Here is a 17,470-nt window from a genome sequence, read left to right as displayed (position 1 = left end):
CGGAGCCTCTCCAGTAAGCCGATGACAGGCAGATCTTCCACTGTCTGCCCTTTCAGATTCTGGAAACTGACCCGTGAACTAAGGACTCTGGGCAGCAGCAGTTTCTCGAACTTACTCATCTTCCCGAAAAAAAGACTTAAGCCAATCCGCACATATGGCAGCAGACCCAACATCAAACTGATCCACCCACAGAATTCTGCCCAGTTACCTTGGATCCACCAGCCGCAACATTCCTCGTGGTACACAACAACATTCCACCTGGAATCCAACCGGTAACTGCCATCCCCAGTGGTTGATGCATCAAGTCAGTGTTGGGGTGGATGCTGCATTAGAGGAGAGTTTCCTAAGGGAAATGTGATTCTATCCACAAGGGTCCCATGGTCCTTTTCTCTTCCCTCTTTCCTTTTGTTCAGTTCTGTATACACAGTACAAACAGAAGGAAGAGTGTCCATGATCAGTTTATGGATTCACACCTATTTAATCTTTCTAACATTTCACAGTACACAGAGACCCACTCAAGGAAACTCATGTTTGTGTAATATCCATTCACCCAGATTACATATCCGTCTGTTGCTTTCTGCTGAAACACCCACACTCTCAGAACATGGATCCATTGGTTTCATGGGGTCAGAAATTCCTAGAAATAAAACCAATCCCAACGTGCACTTTCCTGTCTGTCTCTTTTGCTCTTAGTACAGTTTTGCAGAGCTACTTGTCTTTGTTATAGGCTTATGCCATTTCTTCTCTAAGTAGGGTAGAATTTGGCATTCGTTCATCCTGTTGGAGGAATTCTAAGTCTATATCCCGTTCTATGACCCACCCTTATTCAAAACCGTCATTTGAGTTGGCTCAAGATATGCACATCTGGATCAGTATCTATGAATAATAATGCACGCGTCTGTTTTCTGAATACAAGTGTGTTGAGTACTTGCTAACAGCGATAATAGGTCAATGCGTGCTGAATGATCCTTGACATCACTTTGAGAATTTTGTCTTGAATATTCATGGTTGTTTGGTATATGTCAGCCAACTGTAACCTTTTGGTATTTGTTGGTTTGTCTGATTGTTTGCAAACACATTAGGCCTTGCATCTCTCGTTTTGCTTCAGACAGACAGTCATGTAAGCTGATTCACTTAAGATAGTGCTTAAAATCACCTATGATTTCCTGCTACCCTCTCCCATCTTTAGGATTTTGATGTCCTCCTTGCATTCTTCTTCTTACTTCTTTGCAACTCAGGCTCTTCTTGCATTTGCTATAATGGTTTTGTTATTTCCATTTTATCTTGCTACTTTCCTACTCAGGGTAAGATTCTCAATTTTTGTTTTAGGATCAGTCTCAAACTGCTGAATTCTTTTCAGGTTTGCCGGTCAGTGAAATTCCCTAGCTCTGCCGTTGTTATAAACGGCGGTCATTTGGCATTGGCTACCGTAGATTGCAGCTTTTTCTCATTGAAGTTACGGCCTATGTCCTGACACTCTTCCCTGTCCTGCAAAATTTCTGCCGAGATATGAGCTGAAACCCGTCTGGAGGTTCTGTTGTGACTAAGTTGCTTTCCTCGAGGTGCATTTTACATCACTGGGATGATCATGAACTTTGTTTATTTGAATTCTACAGCTGCTTGTTGGTCTATTGGTATTCCAACTCTTTTGGACGCTGTGTAGTTCCTGAATTCGTATAGATGATAGTTTCTTGGCTTTCAGCAAGTTTCATTCTGATTTTTCTACAAATTCCTTTTCAGAATTTATTATTTTATCTCTTGCTTTTCCATTTGAGAATCCTATGAATCCTATTCTTACCTGCTTTTTCTTAACCCAGGATTCAACAGTCATGTTAGCGTTGGTTTGCACTTGCTTTTCTGTGTCTACTTCTGATGGAGGGATTTCTGTTCCCTGTCCTCACAGTCATTCACGAGTACCTCTGCATTATGTAGTCTGCTTAGGATTGACTTTAGCCCAGTTTTTATCTCATTCATTGAGTTTTCTGATACTATTGGGTTCTTCTTTAGAGTTTCTCTTCCCCTTTTCTGGTATTCTGCCTTTTGTGATTCTGAGGCACTGTGGTTCATGAGTGTTTTCCTCAACTCCTATTTCAGAGCTTGATCTCTTATAGTTTTGCCATCTAGTTGTTTGAAAGCTTATTTTTTGGGCCTTCAATCCCTTTGGAACTAAAAATGGTACTTCCTGTTATTTTACTATACTTCTTTTACTCTACAAATCAGGTAATATCATGTATCTAATATAGACTTTTAGGGCTTGGTTAAGTGCAAACTTTAGACTATTTGGTGTATGCAAGTCCATGGTATTTCTGTGAGGACAATTTTCCCTAGACCTTGATGGCATGCCCTGTTCCTGTGTGTGTTGTCTGGTATATCTCTAAATCCTGGTGTTGCCTTTGTTGTGATGAACACACCATACTGTTTCAGTTAGTAGAACCTCATTTTTATTGCACTAGTCTCACAATTCTGAAAGGGCACATGGCACTTCCTCTGGTGGAAATGAAGCTTCTATAGGTTTTTAGCACTGCATTCTTCTGTATGTCAATTTGAAGTGTTTCCAAAACAGCCAACATAGAGTGCGCTTGTACTTTCTACTGCCATGGGAATGTCCCAATGTTACCAGTACTTCCCAGAGCTTCTCTGTATACAGAAACACCAGTGGAAGCATATGTATGGATGTCATACTTCAGGGACTGCTGGGATGATCCCGCAGACCGACCTATGTGTCCTCGGTGCAGTACCCTGTCTGTGCCGTCCAAAATGTTGCATCTGCATTTGGGTGATAATGCTGTAAGAAATGCTTCATCTTCTCATGCTGTGGACTTTGACCACTTTTCCTAGTTCTCTCATTCTTGAGTAATGTTTTCACGAAGGCAACCACAGAGCTGTTCCGCATCGTCTGCCTCAAACCAGACTGTAATCACAATCCAGGTTATGAATGTAGCAGATCCTAAATCTTTTAATACTGATTTCAAACCCAACGCCAGCTGGAACCCTCAGTCCAGATGCATGATACCTCTGATTGAGCCCCACACGTGCTCTATTGGCAAAAAGTCAAATTGGACCCTGGTCCTGCAGATGCAGTGGATGTGGCCATAGGACATATCGATAAACTCAACCTCATGTGCCAGTGCTGTTGCTGTCTCACTGAGGTCACAGTTCTCTTTGCTCTCTTGAAAGTACCCACCAAAACCCACAACGCACTCTAGATCCCTGAGTTCTGCGAGAGCCATCATCCGTAGCCCTACCCCTCTTTTTCCGCTGCCTCTGCTAGCTCAGGTTTGGCAGCTCGGATCTTGGTCTCAGATTCAATTGTGGGGATATTTTGAGCTGATTTCTTTGAGTTCTGTCAGCCAAGCATCTTCTGTGCACTCTGCTAACACTCAGCGCATCACCTTCAATCCCATACTTGCTGCCGGCTTGAGGGTGTGCTTCCAAATTAAACAGAGTTTCACCTTTGATGCTCCATTACCAGAGGTCAGATCCTGCACTGTTTTCCATTCTCTAGTTTGCCTTTTAGTGCTTCCAGTTTTTCTGAGGCCTCATCCTGTCTTTGGAACTAACAGACCACTCTTAGGAAAGTGTCCTTGCCAAGGGCTTGGTGAGTGGTTCTGTACAATTTTTTGTGTATGGTAGCTAGTGAGAGCAGTTTGCACTGTTTCTCTTCCTACTGGGCATCGACAAATCATCACTTTTCACAAATAATTCACAGAAATTGGATATTTGTTTCACTCCGTTTTTTTACAGCCCTCGTCGGTGGGTTTGCCCGAAGACACCAGCTTTGACCTTATGTTGATAAGGAAGTTGCAGTTTTTAAGAATGTTAATAGTATCGATTTACGTGTTTTGGTATTTATATGAAAGTGAAGTTAGTTTTTCAATATTACCAAATCAACCTAGAAGTCAGACTTGACAATTTCTGTAAAATTTTGTCAGCACTAAGGAAAAAACCGAAAGTCTCAATGTAAAAAACAGTCCAAGTGTTAGAAGGGGACATGCCAACTCTTTTCTCCTGAAGCCTCCAACAACAAAAGGAACAATGAAATACCTATTGGAACCAAGATATAACCCCCAACCTGGGTTTCCTTTGTGCACCTGGTGCCTTTACTCCCAGTGACACATACTAGGCAATGTTGGCATTTCTAGGTGTAACATTCCCCTCTAGGAATATACAAGAAAATCTAAACAGAATTTATAAATTTAGGCTTGATTCCAAAAGCACCTAGAGGCATTTAACTATGAGAAGCCTGCTGCAGCTATGCTAGGATATTGAGAACCAGGTGCTCTTCTATCAGTGCTGAGAAGGCTTAATCATCCGATCATGTTGGGGAAATCAATTTAACACAACCAATTCTGCACCTCCAAGATATAGTGCACCCCGGGCTTGACGGAAGTGAATGTCTGTCCACATTAAATGTGTCTTTAATGTGTTTGGCGACTTTTACAGTTCAGTTCACTATCTGACTTCTAATATTTTCCGGTACTATTTTGAAAAACTGAGGCCTAATACATATTCAAGTTCATTCAAAGATTCCTCTCACTTCCCACACTACTTTCAGCCCAAAGTATACATAACCTAAGCATTTCCTGAATCTAGGGGAAGGTCATCATTTCTTTGTGTGAGCTAATTATTGAATTCCTATCTATTTTAGTCGAGAGTATTTGACCTTTCAGGAGTTCACAGTTGTTCACCGAGCGTGAAGGAGGAGGAACTCTGATACTAGTAGCGGCTTGCTCTCCTCCTACTGGAATCATTGCACCTCAGGTTCTGATCCTTTGAAATGGATGCCTGAGTGCAGTGGAGGGAAGAGCATGTGATTGATAGCTGGGAACAAACGTGGGAATAGGCTTACCTGTGCTTGGTGCATTTCGGTCTGTATGATTCGTAAATGCCCCTTGGAATGTGTGGATTCTCACAACCTCTTCCAAGAACATGAGCACTTATATCATCTCTGCCGTCTCTTCTCTTTTAGACGTCAGGAATCTTGGACCCGTTATTGGAGCAGAGAATCGTGTAACTTTCTCAAGGGCACATTGATTCTCCGTATGTTTCTACCAGTATCAGCGAGGTTCAGTAGGTCCCATGAATGCCTTTCGAGCCTGGTATGCTCTAGAGATGTCTCCATGCCGATATTCTCCACTGTAGCAGAACAACTCTCATCAATGTGTTTGCACATCTCCTCAATTCATGCAGCCAGTTTTCTGCCAGCTTCTCTTCGTGTCTCCCATAAAGTCGACATCAAGGACTGGGCAAGTCTGAAAAAACCTCGGAGCTCCAACAGTAAGCTGATGACAGGCAGATCTTACACTCTCTGCCCTTTTAGATTCTGGAAACTGACCCGTGATCTCAGGTCTTTGGGCAGCAGCAGTATCTCGAAATTAATCAGCTTCCCGAACAAAGACATAAGCCAATCTCCACATAGGGCAGCAGACCCACCATCAAACTGATCCACCCACAGAATTCTGCCCAGTTACCTTGGATCCACCAGCCGCAACAAGCCTCGTGGTACACACCAACATTCCACCTGGAATCCAACCGGTAACTGCCATCCCCAGTGGTTGATGCATCTAGTCCGTTTTGGGGGTGATGCTGCATTAGAGGAGAGTTTCCTAAGGGAAATGTGATTCTATCCACAAGGGTCCCATGGTCCTTTTCTCTTCTCACTTTCCTTTGTTCATTTCTGTATACATAGTACAAATGGAGGGAAGAGTGTCCATGTTCAGTTTATGGATTCACAGCTATTTAAACTTTCTAACAGTTCACAGTACACAGAGACCCACTCAAGGAAACTCATGTTTGTGTAATATCCATTCACCCAGATTACATATCCGTCTGTTGCTTTCTGCTGAAACACCCACACTCTCAGAACATGGATCCATTATTTCATGGGGTCAGAAATTCCTAGAAATGAAACCAATCCCAACGTGCACTTTCCTGTCTGTCTTTTTTGCTCTTAGTACAGTTTTGCAGAGCTACTTGTCTTTGTTATAGGCTTATGCCATTCCTTCTCTACGTAGGGTAGAATTAGGCAATCGTTCATCCTGTTCGAAGACTTGTAAGACTTTTTTCCCATTCTATGACCCACTCTTATTCAAAACCGTCATTTGGTTTGGCTCATGATATGCACTTCTGGATCAGTATCTATGAATAATAATGCAAGCATCTGATTTCTGAATACAAGTGTGTTGAGTACATGCTAACAGCGATAATAGTTCGATGCGTGCTGAATGATACTTGACAACATTTTGAGTATTTTGTCTTGAATATTCTTGGTTGTTTGGTATATTTCAGCCAACTTTAACCTTTTGGTTTTTGTTTGTTTGTCTCACTGTTTGTTTTGCAAACACATTATGACATGCATCACTCCTTTTGCTTCAGAAAGACAGTCATGTAAGATGATTAACTTAATATAGTGCTTAAAATCACCTATGATTACCTGCTACCCTCTCCCATATTTAGGATTTTGATGTCCTCCTTGCCTTCTTCTTCTTACTTCTTTGCAACTCTGGCTCTTATTGCATTTGCAATAATGGTTTTGTTATTTCCATTTCACCTTGCTACTTTTCTTCTCAGGGTAGGATTCTAAATTTTTTATTTAGGATCAGTCTCAAACTGCTGAATTCTTTTCAGGTTTGCTGCTCAGTGAAATTCCCTAGCTCTGCCGTTGTTATAAGCGGCAAATATTTGGCATTGGCTAACCTAGATTGCAACATTTTCTCATTCAGGTTATGGTCTATGTCCTGGCACTCCTCCCCGTGCTTCAAAATTTCTGATGAGATATCAGCTGAAACCCCTCTGGAGGTTCTATTGTGACTAAGTTGCTTTCCTCGAGGTGCATTTTACATCACTGGGATGATCATGAAATTTGTTTATTTGAATTCTACATCCGCTTGTTTGTCTATTGGTATTCCAAATCTTTAGGACGCTGTGTACTTCCTGAATTCGTATAGATGATAGTTTCTTGGCTTTCAGCAAGTTTCATTCTGATTTTTCTACAAATACCTTTTCAGAATTTATTATTTTATCTCTTGCTTTTCAATTTGGGAATCCTAAGAATCCTATTCTTACCTGCTTCTTCTTAACCAAGGAGTCAACAGTGATGTTAGCGTTGGTTGGCACTTGCTATTCTGTGTCTTCTTCTGATGGAGGGATTTCTGTTCCCCTGTCCTCACAGTCATTCACGAGTCCCTCTGCATTATGTAGTCTGCTTAGGATTGACTTTAGCCCAGTTTTTATCTCATCTATTGAGTTTTCTAATACTATTGGTTTCTTCTTTCGAGTTTCTCTTCCCCTTTCCTGGTATTCTGCCTTTTGTGATTCTGAGGCACTGTGGTTCATCAGTGTTTTCCTCTCCTCCATTTTCAGAGCTTGCTCTGTTTTGGTTTTGCCGTCAAGTTGTTTGAAAACTTATTATTTGGGCCTTCAATCTCTTTGGAACTGAAAATGGTACTTCCTGTTTCTTTTACTATACTTCTTTTACTCTACAGGTCAGGTAATATCATGTATCTAATATAGACTTATAGGGCTTGGTTAAGTGGAAACTTTAGACTCTTTGGTGTACACAATTCCATGGTATTTCTGTGAGGAGAATTTTCTCCAGACCTTGATGCCATGCCCTGTTCCTGTGTGTGTTGTCTGGTATATCTCTAAATCCTGGTGTTGCCTTTGTTGTGATGAACACACCATACTGTTTCAGTTAGTAAAACCTCATTTTTATTACACTAATCTCACAATTCTGAAAGGGCACAGGGCACTTCCTCTAGTGGAAATGAAGCTTCTATAGGTTTTCGGCTCTGCATTCTTCTGTATGTCATTTTGTAGTGTCTCCAAAACAGCCAACATAGAGTGCGCTTGTACTTTCTACTTCCATGGGAATGTCCCAATGTTACCAGTTCTTCCCAGAGCTTCTCTGTCTACAGAAACACCAGTTGAAGCATGTGTATGGATGTCATACTTCAGGGCCTGCTGGGATGATCCCGCAGTCTGACCTATGTGTCCTCGGTGCAGTAAACTGTCAGTGCCGTTCAAAATGTAGCATCTGCATTTGGGTGATAATGCTGTAAGAAATGATTCATCTTCTCATTCTGTGGACTTTGACCACTCTTCCTAGTTCTCTCATTCTTGATTAATGGGTTCACGAATGCAACCACAGAGCTGTTCCTCATCCTCTGCCTCATTCCAGACTGTAATCTCAATCCAGGTTTTGAATATATCAGATTCTATACTTTCTAATACAGATTTCAAACCCAATACCCCCTGGAAACTCAGTCCAGATGCATGATACGTTTGATTGAGCCCCACAGGTACTCTATTGGCAAAATGTCAAATTGGACCCTGGTCCTGCAGATGCAGTGGATGTGGCCATAGGACATATCGATTAACTCAACCTAATTCACCAGTGCTCTTGCTGTATCCCTGAGGTCACAATTCTCTTTGCTCTCTTGAAATTACCCACCAAAACCCACAACACACTCTAGATCCCTGAGTTCTGTGAGGGCCATCATCCGTAGCCCTATCCCACTTTTTCCGCTGTCTCTTCTAGATCAGATTTGGCAGCTCGGATCTTCATCTCAGATACAATTGTGGGGATATATTGAGCTGATTTCTTTGAGATCTGTCAGCCAAGCATCTGCTGTTCACTCTTCTAACACTCAGCGCATCACCTTCAATCCCGTGCATGCTGCCCGCTTGAGAGTGTGCTTCCAAGGAAAACAGAGTTTCACCTTTGATGCTCCATTACCAGAGGTCAGATCCTGCACTGGTTTACATTCTCTACATTGCCTTTTCCTGCTTCCAGGATTTCTGTCGCCTCAGCCTGTCTTTGGAAATAACAGACCACTCTTCCGCAAGTGTCCTGTGCCAAGGGATGTGTGATTCATTGTTTACAATGTTTTGTATATGGTAGCTAGTGAGAACAGTTTGCAGTGGTTCTCTGCCTAATGGGCACCGATAAATCAACACTTTCCTCAAATAATTCACAGAAATTGGATATTTGTATTGCTCCGTTTTCTTTACAGCCGTGGTCGGAAAGTTTGTCCGAAGACACCAGCTATGACATCATGTTGATAAGCAGTTGCAGGCTTTAAGAAGATTAATAGTATCGATTTAAGTGTTTTGGGAATTATATGAAATTGAAGTTAGTTTTTGAAAATTACCAAATCAAAGTAGAAGCCAGACTTGACAATATCAGTTACAAATTGTCAGCTCTAAGGAAAAAACAGACAGATTCAATGTAAAATAGCAGTCCAAAAGTTTGAATGGGACATGCCAACCATTTTCTCTTGAAGCCTCCAACAACAAAAGGAAGAATGAAATAACTATTGGAACCATGAAATAACCCCCAACCTGGGTTTCCCTTGTGCATGTGGTGCCCTTTATTCCCAATGACACATACTAGGCAATGTTAGCATTTCCAGGGGTAACATTATTTTCTAGGAATATACAAGAATATCTAAATAGAATATACAAATTTAGGCTTGATTCCAAAAGCACCTAGAGGCATTTAACTATGAGAAACCTGCTGCAGCTATGCTAGGCTATTGAGAAGCACGTGTTTTTCTATCAGTGCTGAGAAGGCTTAATCATATGATCATGTTGGGTAAAGCAATTTAACACAACCATGTCTGCACCGCCAAGTTATATTGAACACGGGGCTTGAAGGAAGGGAAAGACGGTCCACAAAACTTGTGTCTTTAATGTGTTTGGCGACTTTTACAGTTCAGTTCACTATCTGACTTCTAATATCTTCATGTACTGTCTTGAGAAACTGAGGCCTAATACATATTCAAGTTCATTCAAAGATTCCCCTCACTTCCCACACTCCTTTCAGCCCAAAGAATACATAAACCCAGCATTTCCTGAATCTAGGGGAAGGTCATCATTTCTTTGTGTGAGCTAAGTATTCAATTCCTATATATTTCAGTCAAGAGTATTTGACCTTTATGGATTTCACTGTTGTTCACTGAGTGTGAAGTAGGAGGAACTCTGGTTCTAGAAGGGGCTTGCCCTCCTCCTACTGGATTCATTGCAGCTCAGGTTCTGATCCTTTGAAATGGATGCCTGAGTGGAGTGGAGGGAAGAGCATGTGATTGATAGCTAGGCACAAACTTGGGAATAGGCTTACCTGGGCTTGGTGCATTTCGGTCAGTATGATTCGTAAATGCCCCTTGGGATGTGTGGTTTCTCACGACCTCTTCCATGAACATGAGCACTTTTATCATCTCTGCCATCTCTTCTCTTTTAGACGTCAGGAATCTTGGACCCGTTCCTGGAGCAGAGAATCGAGTAACTTTCTCAAGGGAACCTTGATTCTCCGTATGTTTCTGCCAGTATCACCGAGGTTCAGTAGGTCTCATGAATGTCTTTCGAGCCTGGTATGCTCTAGAGATGTCTCCATGCCGATATTCTCCACTGTAGAAGAACAACTTTCATCAATGTGTTCGCACATCTCCTCAATCCATGCAGCCAGGTTTTCTGCCAGCTTCTCTCCGTGTCTCCCATAAAGTCGATATCAAAAGTACTGGGCAAGTCTGAAAATACCTCGGAGCCTCTCCAGTAAGCTGATGACAGGCAGATCTTCCACTGTCTGCCCTTTCAGATTCTGGAAACTGACCCGTGAACTAAGGACTCTGGGCAGCAGCAGTTTCTCGAACTTACTCAGCTTCCTGAAAAAAAGACTTAAGCCAATCCGCACATATGGCAGCAGACACACCATCAAACTGATCCACCCACAGAATTCTGCCCAGTTAACTTGGATCCACCAGCCACAACATTCCTCGTGGTACACAACAACATTCCACCTGGAATCCAACCGGTAACTGCCATCCCCAGTGGTTGATGCATCAAGTCAGTGTTGGGGTGGATGCTGCATTAGAGGAGAGTTTCCTAAGGGAAATGTGATTCTATCCACAAGGGTACCATGGTCCGTTTCTCTTCCCTCTTTCCTTTTGTTCAGTTCTGTATAGACAGTACAAACGGAAGGAAGAGTGTCCATGATCAGTTTATGGATTCACACCTATTTAATCTTTCTAACATTTCACAGTACACAGAGACCCACTCAAGGAAACTCATGTTTGTGTAATATCCATTCACCCAGATTACATATCCGTCTGTTGCTTTCTGCTGAAACACCCACACTCTCAGAACATGGATCCATTGGTTTCATGGGGTCAGAAATTCCTAGAAATGAAACCAATCCCAACGTGCACTTTCCTGTCTGTCTCTTTTGTTCTTAGTACAGTTTTGCAGAGCTACTTGTCTTTGTTATAGGCTTATGCCATTTCTTCTCTAAGTAGGGTAGAATTTGGCATTCGTTCATCCTGTTGGAGGAATTCTAAGTCTATATCCCGTTCTATGACCCACCCTTATTCAAAACCGTCATTTGAGTTGGCTCAAGATATGCACATCTGGATCAGTATCTATGAATAGTAATGCACGCGTCTGTTTTCTGAATACAAGTGTGTTGAGTACATGCTAACAGCGATAATAGGTCAATGCGTGCTGAATGATCCTTGACATCACTTTGAGAATTTTGTCTTGAATAATCATGGTTGTTTGGTATATGTCAGCCAACTGTAACCTTTTGGTATTTGTTGGTTTGTCTGATTGTTTGCAAACACATTAGGCCTTGCATCTCTCGTTTTGCTTCAGACAGACAGTCATGTAAGCTGATTCACTTAAGATAGTGCTTAAAATCACCTATGATTTCCTGCTACCCTCTCCCATCTTTAGGATTTTGATGTCCTCCTTGCCTTCTTTTTCTTACTTCTTTGCAACTCAGGCTCTTCTTGCATTTGCTATAATGGTTTTGTTATTTCCATTTTATCTTGCTACTTTCCTACTCAGGGTAAGATTCTCAATTTTTGTTTTAGGATCAGTCTCAAACTGCTGAATTCTTTTCAGGTTTGCCGGTCAGTGAAATTCCCTAGCTCTGCCGTTGTTATAAACGGCGGTCATTTGGCATAGGCTACCCTAGATTGCAGCTTTTTCTCATTCAGGATATGGTCTATGTCCTGGCACTCCTCCCAGTGCTGCAAAAATTTCTGCCGAGATATCAGCTGAAACCCGTCTGGAGGTTCTGTTGTGACTAAGTTGCTTTCCTCGAGGTGCATTTTACATCACTGGGATGATCATGAAATTTGTTTATTTGAATTCTACAGCTGCTTGTTGGTCTATTGGTATTCCACCTCTTTTGGACACTGTTTACATCCTGAATTCGTATAGATGATACTTTCTTGGCTTTCAGTAAGTTTCATTGTGATTATTCCACAAATTCCTTTTCAGAATTTATTATTTTATCTCTTGCTTTTCCATTTGGGAATCCTATGATTCCTATTCTTACCTGCTTCTTCTTAACCCAGGAGTCAACAGTGATGTTAGCGGTGGTTTGCACTTGCTATTCTGTGTCTTCTTGTGATGGAGGGATTTCTGTTCCCCTGTCCTCACAGTCATTCACGAGTCCCTCTGCATTATGTAGTCTGCTTAGGATTGACTTTAGCCCAGTTTTTATCTCATCTATTGAGTTTTCTAATACTATTGGTTTCTTCTTTCGAGTTTCTCTTCCCCTTTCCTGGTATTCTGCCTTTTGTGATTCTGAGGCACTCTGGTTCATCAGTGTTTTCCTCACCTCCATTTTCAGAGCTTGCTCTGTTATGGTTTTGCCTTCAAGTTGTTTGAAAACTTATTATTTGGGCCTTCAATCTCTTTGGAACTGAAAATGGTACTTCCTGTTTCTTTTACTATACTTCTTTTACTCTGCAGTTCAGGTAATATCATGTATCTAATATAGAATTTTAGGGCTTGGTTAATTGCAAACTTTAGACTATTTGGTGTAAGCAATTCCATGGTATTTCTGTGAGGAGTATTTTCTCTAGACCTTGATGCCATGCCCTGTTCCTGTGTGTGTTCTCTGGTATATCTCTAAATCCTGGTGTTGCCTTTGTGGTGATGAACACACCATACTGTTTCAGTTAGTAGAATCTCATTTGTATTACACTAATCTCACACTTCTGAAAGGGCACAGGGCACTTCTTCTAGTGGAAATGAGGCTTCTATAGGTTTTCAGCTCTGCATTCTTCTCTATGTCAATTTGAAGTGTCTCCAAAACAGACAACATAGAGTGCGCTTGTACACTCTACTGCCATGGGAATGTCCCAATGTTACCAGTTCTTCCCAGAGCTTCTCTGTCTACAGAAACACCAGTGGAATCATATGTATGGATGTCATATTTCAGGGCCTGCTGGGATGATCCTGCAGACCGACCAGTGTTTCCTCGGTGCAGTACCATGTCAGTGTCATCCAAAATGTAGCATCTGCATTTGGGTGATAATGCTGTAAGAAATGCTTCATCTTCTCATGCTGTGGACATTGACCACTCTTCCTAGTTCTCTCATTCTTGAGTAATGTGTTCACGAATCAACCACAGAGCTGTTCTTCATCCTCTGCCTCAAAACAGACTGTAATCCCAATCCAGGTTATGAATGTAACAGATCCTAAATCTTTTAATACTGATTTCAAACCCAACGCCCCCTGGAACCCTCAGTCCAGATGCATGATACCTCTGAATGAGCCCTACACGTGCTCTATTGGCAAAATGTCAAATTGGACCCTGGTCATGTAGTTGCAGTGGATGTGGCCATAGGACATATCGATAAACTCAACCTCATGCGCCAGTGCATTTGCTGTCTCACTGAGGTCACAGTTCTCTTTGCTCTCTTGAAAGTACCCACCAAAACCCACAACGCACTCTAGAACCCTGAGTTCTGTGAGGGCCATCATCCGTAGCCCTATCCCACTTTTTCCGCTGTCTCTTCAAGCTCAGATTTGCAGCTTGATTCTTGGACTCAGATTCAATTGTGGGGATATTTTGAGCTGATTTCTTTGAGTTCTGTCAGCCAAGCATCAGCTGTGCACTCTTCTAACACTCAGCGCATCACCTTCAATCCCGTGCCTGCTGCCCGGTTGAGAGTGTGCTTCCAAGGAAAACAGTGTTTCACCTTTGATGCTCCATTACCAGAGGTTAGATCCTGTACTGGTTTCCATTCTCTACTTTCCCTTTTCTGCTTCCGGTTTTTCTGAGGCCTCATCCTGTCTTTGGATGTAACAGACCACTCTTAGGCAAGTGTCCTGTGCCAATGGCTGGGTGAGTGTGTTTTTACAATATTTTGTGTATGTTAGCTAGTGAGAGCAGTTTGCACTTGTTCTCTTCCTACTGGGCATCGACAAATCAACACTTTCACAAATATATCACTGAAATTGGATATTTGTTTCGCTCCATTTTCTTTACAGCCATGGTCGTAGGATTTGTCCAAAGATCCCAGCTTTGTCATTATGTTGATAAGGCAGTTGCAGTCTTTAAAACATTTATACTATCGATTTACGTGTTTTGGCATTTATTGAAATTGAAGCTAGTTTTTGAGAATTACCAAATCAACATAGAAGATAGACTTGATAATTTCTGAAAGATTTTGTCATCTCTAAGGATAAAACAGACAGTCTCAATGTAAAATAGCAGTCCAAAAGTTTGAAGGGGACATGCCAACACTTTTCTCTTGAAGCCTCCAACAAAAAAAAAGAACAATGAAATACCTATTGGAACCATGAAATAACCCCATTCCTGGGTTTCCCTTGTGCACCTGGTGCCCTATATTCCGAATGACACATACTAGGCAATGTTGACATTTCAAGGGGTAACATTCCTCTCTAGGAATATACAAGAAAATCTAAACAGAATATACACATTTAGGCTTGATTCCAAAAGCACTTAGAGGCATTTAACTATGAGAAACCTGCTGCAGCTATGCTAGTCTATTGAGAACCAGGTGCTCTTCTATCAGTGCTGAGAAGGCTTAATCATACGATCATGTTGGGTAAAGCAATTTAACACAAACATGTCTGCACCTCCAAGATATAGTGCACCCGGGGCTTGACGGAAGTGAATGACTGTCCACATAACCTGTGTCTTTAATGTGTTTGGCGAATTTTACAGTTCAGTTCACTATCTGACTTCTAATATTTTCCTGTACTCTCTTGAAAAACTGAGGCCTAATACATATTCAAATTCATTCAAAGATTCCCCTCACATCCCACACTCTTTTCAGCCCAAAGAATACATAAACCCAGCATTTCCTGAATCTAGGGGAAGGTCATCATTTCATTGTGTGAGCTAAGTATTCAATTCCTATATATTTCATTCAAGAGTATTTGATCTTTATGGATTTCACTGTTGTTCACTGAGTGTGAAGGAGGAGGAACTCTGATTCAAGTAGGGCTTGCCCTCTTCCTATTGGATTCATTGCAGCTCAGGTTCTGATCCTTTGAAATGGATGCCTGAGTGGAGTGGAGGGAAGAGCATGTGATTGATAGCTAGGCACAAACTTGGGAATAGGCTTACCTGGGCTTGGTGCATTTCGGTCAGTATGATTCGTAAATGCCCCTTGGGATGTGTGGTTTCTCACGACCTCTTCCATGAACATGAGCACTTTTATCATCTCTGCCATCTCTTCTCTTTTAGACGTCAGGAATCTTGGACCCGTTCCTGGAGCAGAGAATCGAGTAACATTCTCAAGGGAACCTTGATTCTCCGTATGTTTCTGCCAGTATCACCGAGGTTCAGTAGGTCTCATGAATGTCTTTCGAGCCTGGTATGCTCTAGAGATGTCTCCATGCCGATATTCTCCACTGTAGAAGAACAACTTTCATCAATGTGTTCGCACATCTCCTCAATCCATGCAGCCACGTTTTCTGCCAGCTTCTCTCCGTGTCTCCCATAAAGTCGATATCAAAAGTACTGGGCAAGTCTGAAAATACCTCGGAGCCTCTCCAGTAAGCTGATGACAGGCAGATCTTCCACTGTCTGCCCTTTCAGATTCTGGAAACTGACCCGTGAACTAAGGACTCTGGGCAGCAGCAGTTTCTCGAACTTACTCAGCTTCCCGAAAAGAAGACTTAACCCAATCCCCACATATGGCAGCAGACACACCATCAAACTGATCCACCCACAGAATTCTGCCCAGTTACCTTGGATCCACCAGCCGCAACATTCCTCGTGGTACACAACAACATTCCACCTGGAATCCAACCGGTAACTGCCATCCCCAGTGGTTGATGCATCAAGTCAGTGTTGGGGTGGATGCTGCATTAGAGGAGAGTTTCCTAAGGGAAATGTGATTCTATCCACAAGGGTCCCATGGTCCTTTTCTCTTCCCTCTTTCCTTTTGTTCAGTTCTGTATAGACAGTACAAACGGAAGGAAGAGTGTCCATGAACAGTTTATGGATTCACACCTATTTAATCTTTCTAACATTTCACAGTACACAGAGACCCACTCAAGGAATCTCATGTTTGTGTAATATCCATTCACCCAGATTACATATCCGTCTGTTGCTTTCTGCTGAAACACCCACACTCTCAGAACATGGATCCATTGGGTTCATGGGGTCAGAAATTCCTAGAAATAAAACCAATCCCAACGTGCACTTTCCTGTCTGTCTCTTTTGCTCTTAGTACAGTTTTGCAGAGCTACTTGTCTTTGTTATAGGCTTATGCCATTTCTTCTCTACGTACGGTAGAATTTGGCATTCGTTCATCCTGTTGGAGGAATTCTAAGTCTATATCCCGTTCTATGACCCACCCTTATTCAAAACCGTCATTTGAGTTGGCTCAAGTATGCACTTCTGAATCAGTATCTATGAATAGTAATGCACGCGTCTGTTTTCGGAATACAAGTGTGTTGAGTACATGCTAACAGCGATAATAGGTCGATGCGTGCTGAATGATCCTTGACATCACTTTGAGAATTTTGTTTTGAATAATCATGGTTGTTTGGTATATGTCAGCCAACTGTAACCTTTTGGTATTTGTTGGTTTGTCTGATTGTTTGCAAACACATTAGGCCATGCATCTCTCCTTTTGCTTCAGACAGACAGTCATGTAAGCTGATTCACTTAAGATAGTGCTTAAAATCACCTATGATTTCCTGCTACCCTCTCCCATCTTTAGGATTTTGATGTCCTCCTTGCCTTTTTCTTCTTACTTCTTTGCAACTCAGGCTCTTCTTGCATTTGCTATAATGGATTTGTTATTTCCATTTCATCTTGCTACTTTTCTACTCAGGGTAAGAGTCTCAATTTTTGTTTTAGAATCAGTCTCAAACTGCTGAATTCTTTTCAGGTTTGCCGGTCAGTGAAATTCCCTAGCTCTGCCGTTGTTATAAACGGCGGTCATTTGGCATAGGCTACCCTAGATTGCAGCTTTTTCTCATTCAGGATATGGTCTATGTCCTGGCACTCCTCCCAGTGCTGCAAAATTTCTGCCGAGATATCAGCTGAAACCCGTCTGGAGGTTCTGTTGTGACTAAGTTGCTTTCCTCGAGGTGCATTTTACATCACTGGGATGATCATGAAATTTGTTTATTTGAATTCTACAGCTGCTTGTTGGTCTATTGGTATTCCACCTCTTTTGGACGCTGTTTACAT

General features: G+C 41.9%; 1 long non-coding RNA gene across 1 annotated transcript; it reads left to right on the top strand.

Annotated features, from left to right (window-relative positions):
- The first annotated feature begins 26 nt into the window (after positions 1-26).
- LOC141576158 (uncharacterized) lies at positions 27-15,733 on the top strand. The gene is made up of 3 exons (XR_012504386.1): positions 27-272; positions 10,241-10,810; positions 15,509-15,733. It is a non-coding gene; the product is annotated as an uncharacterized LOC141576158 (long non-coding RNA).
- Positions 15,734-17,470: the final 1,737 nt, after the last annotated feature.

Source organism: Camelus bactrianus, chromosome 36 (genome assembly GCF_048773025.1).
Source record: "Camelus bactrianus isolate YW-2024 breed Bactrian camel chromosome 36, ASM4877302v1, whole genome shotgun sequence".
Taxonomy (NCBI): Eukaryota; Metazoa; Chordata; class Mammalia; order Artiodactyla; family Camelidae; genus Camelus; species Camelus bactrianus.
The sequence above is the reverse complement of the archived record's forward strand: the minus strand, read 5'-3'. Positions and strand labels throughout refer to the sequence as shown.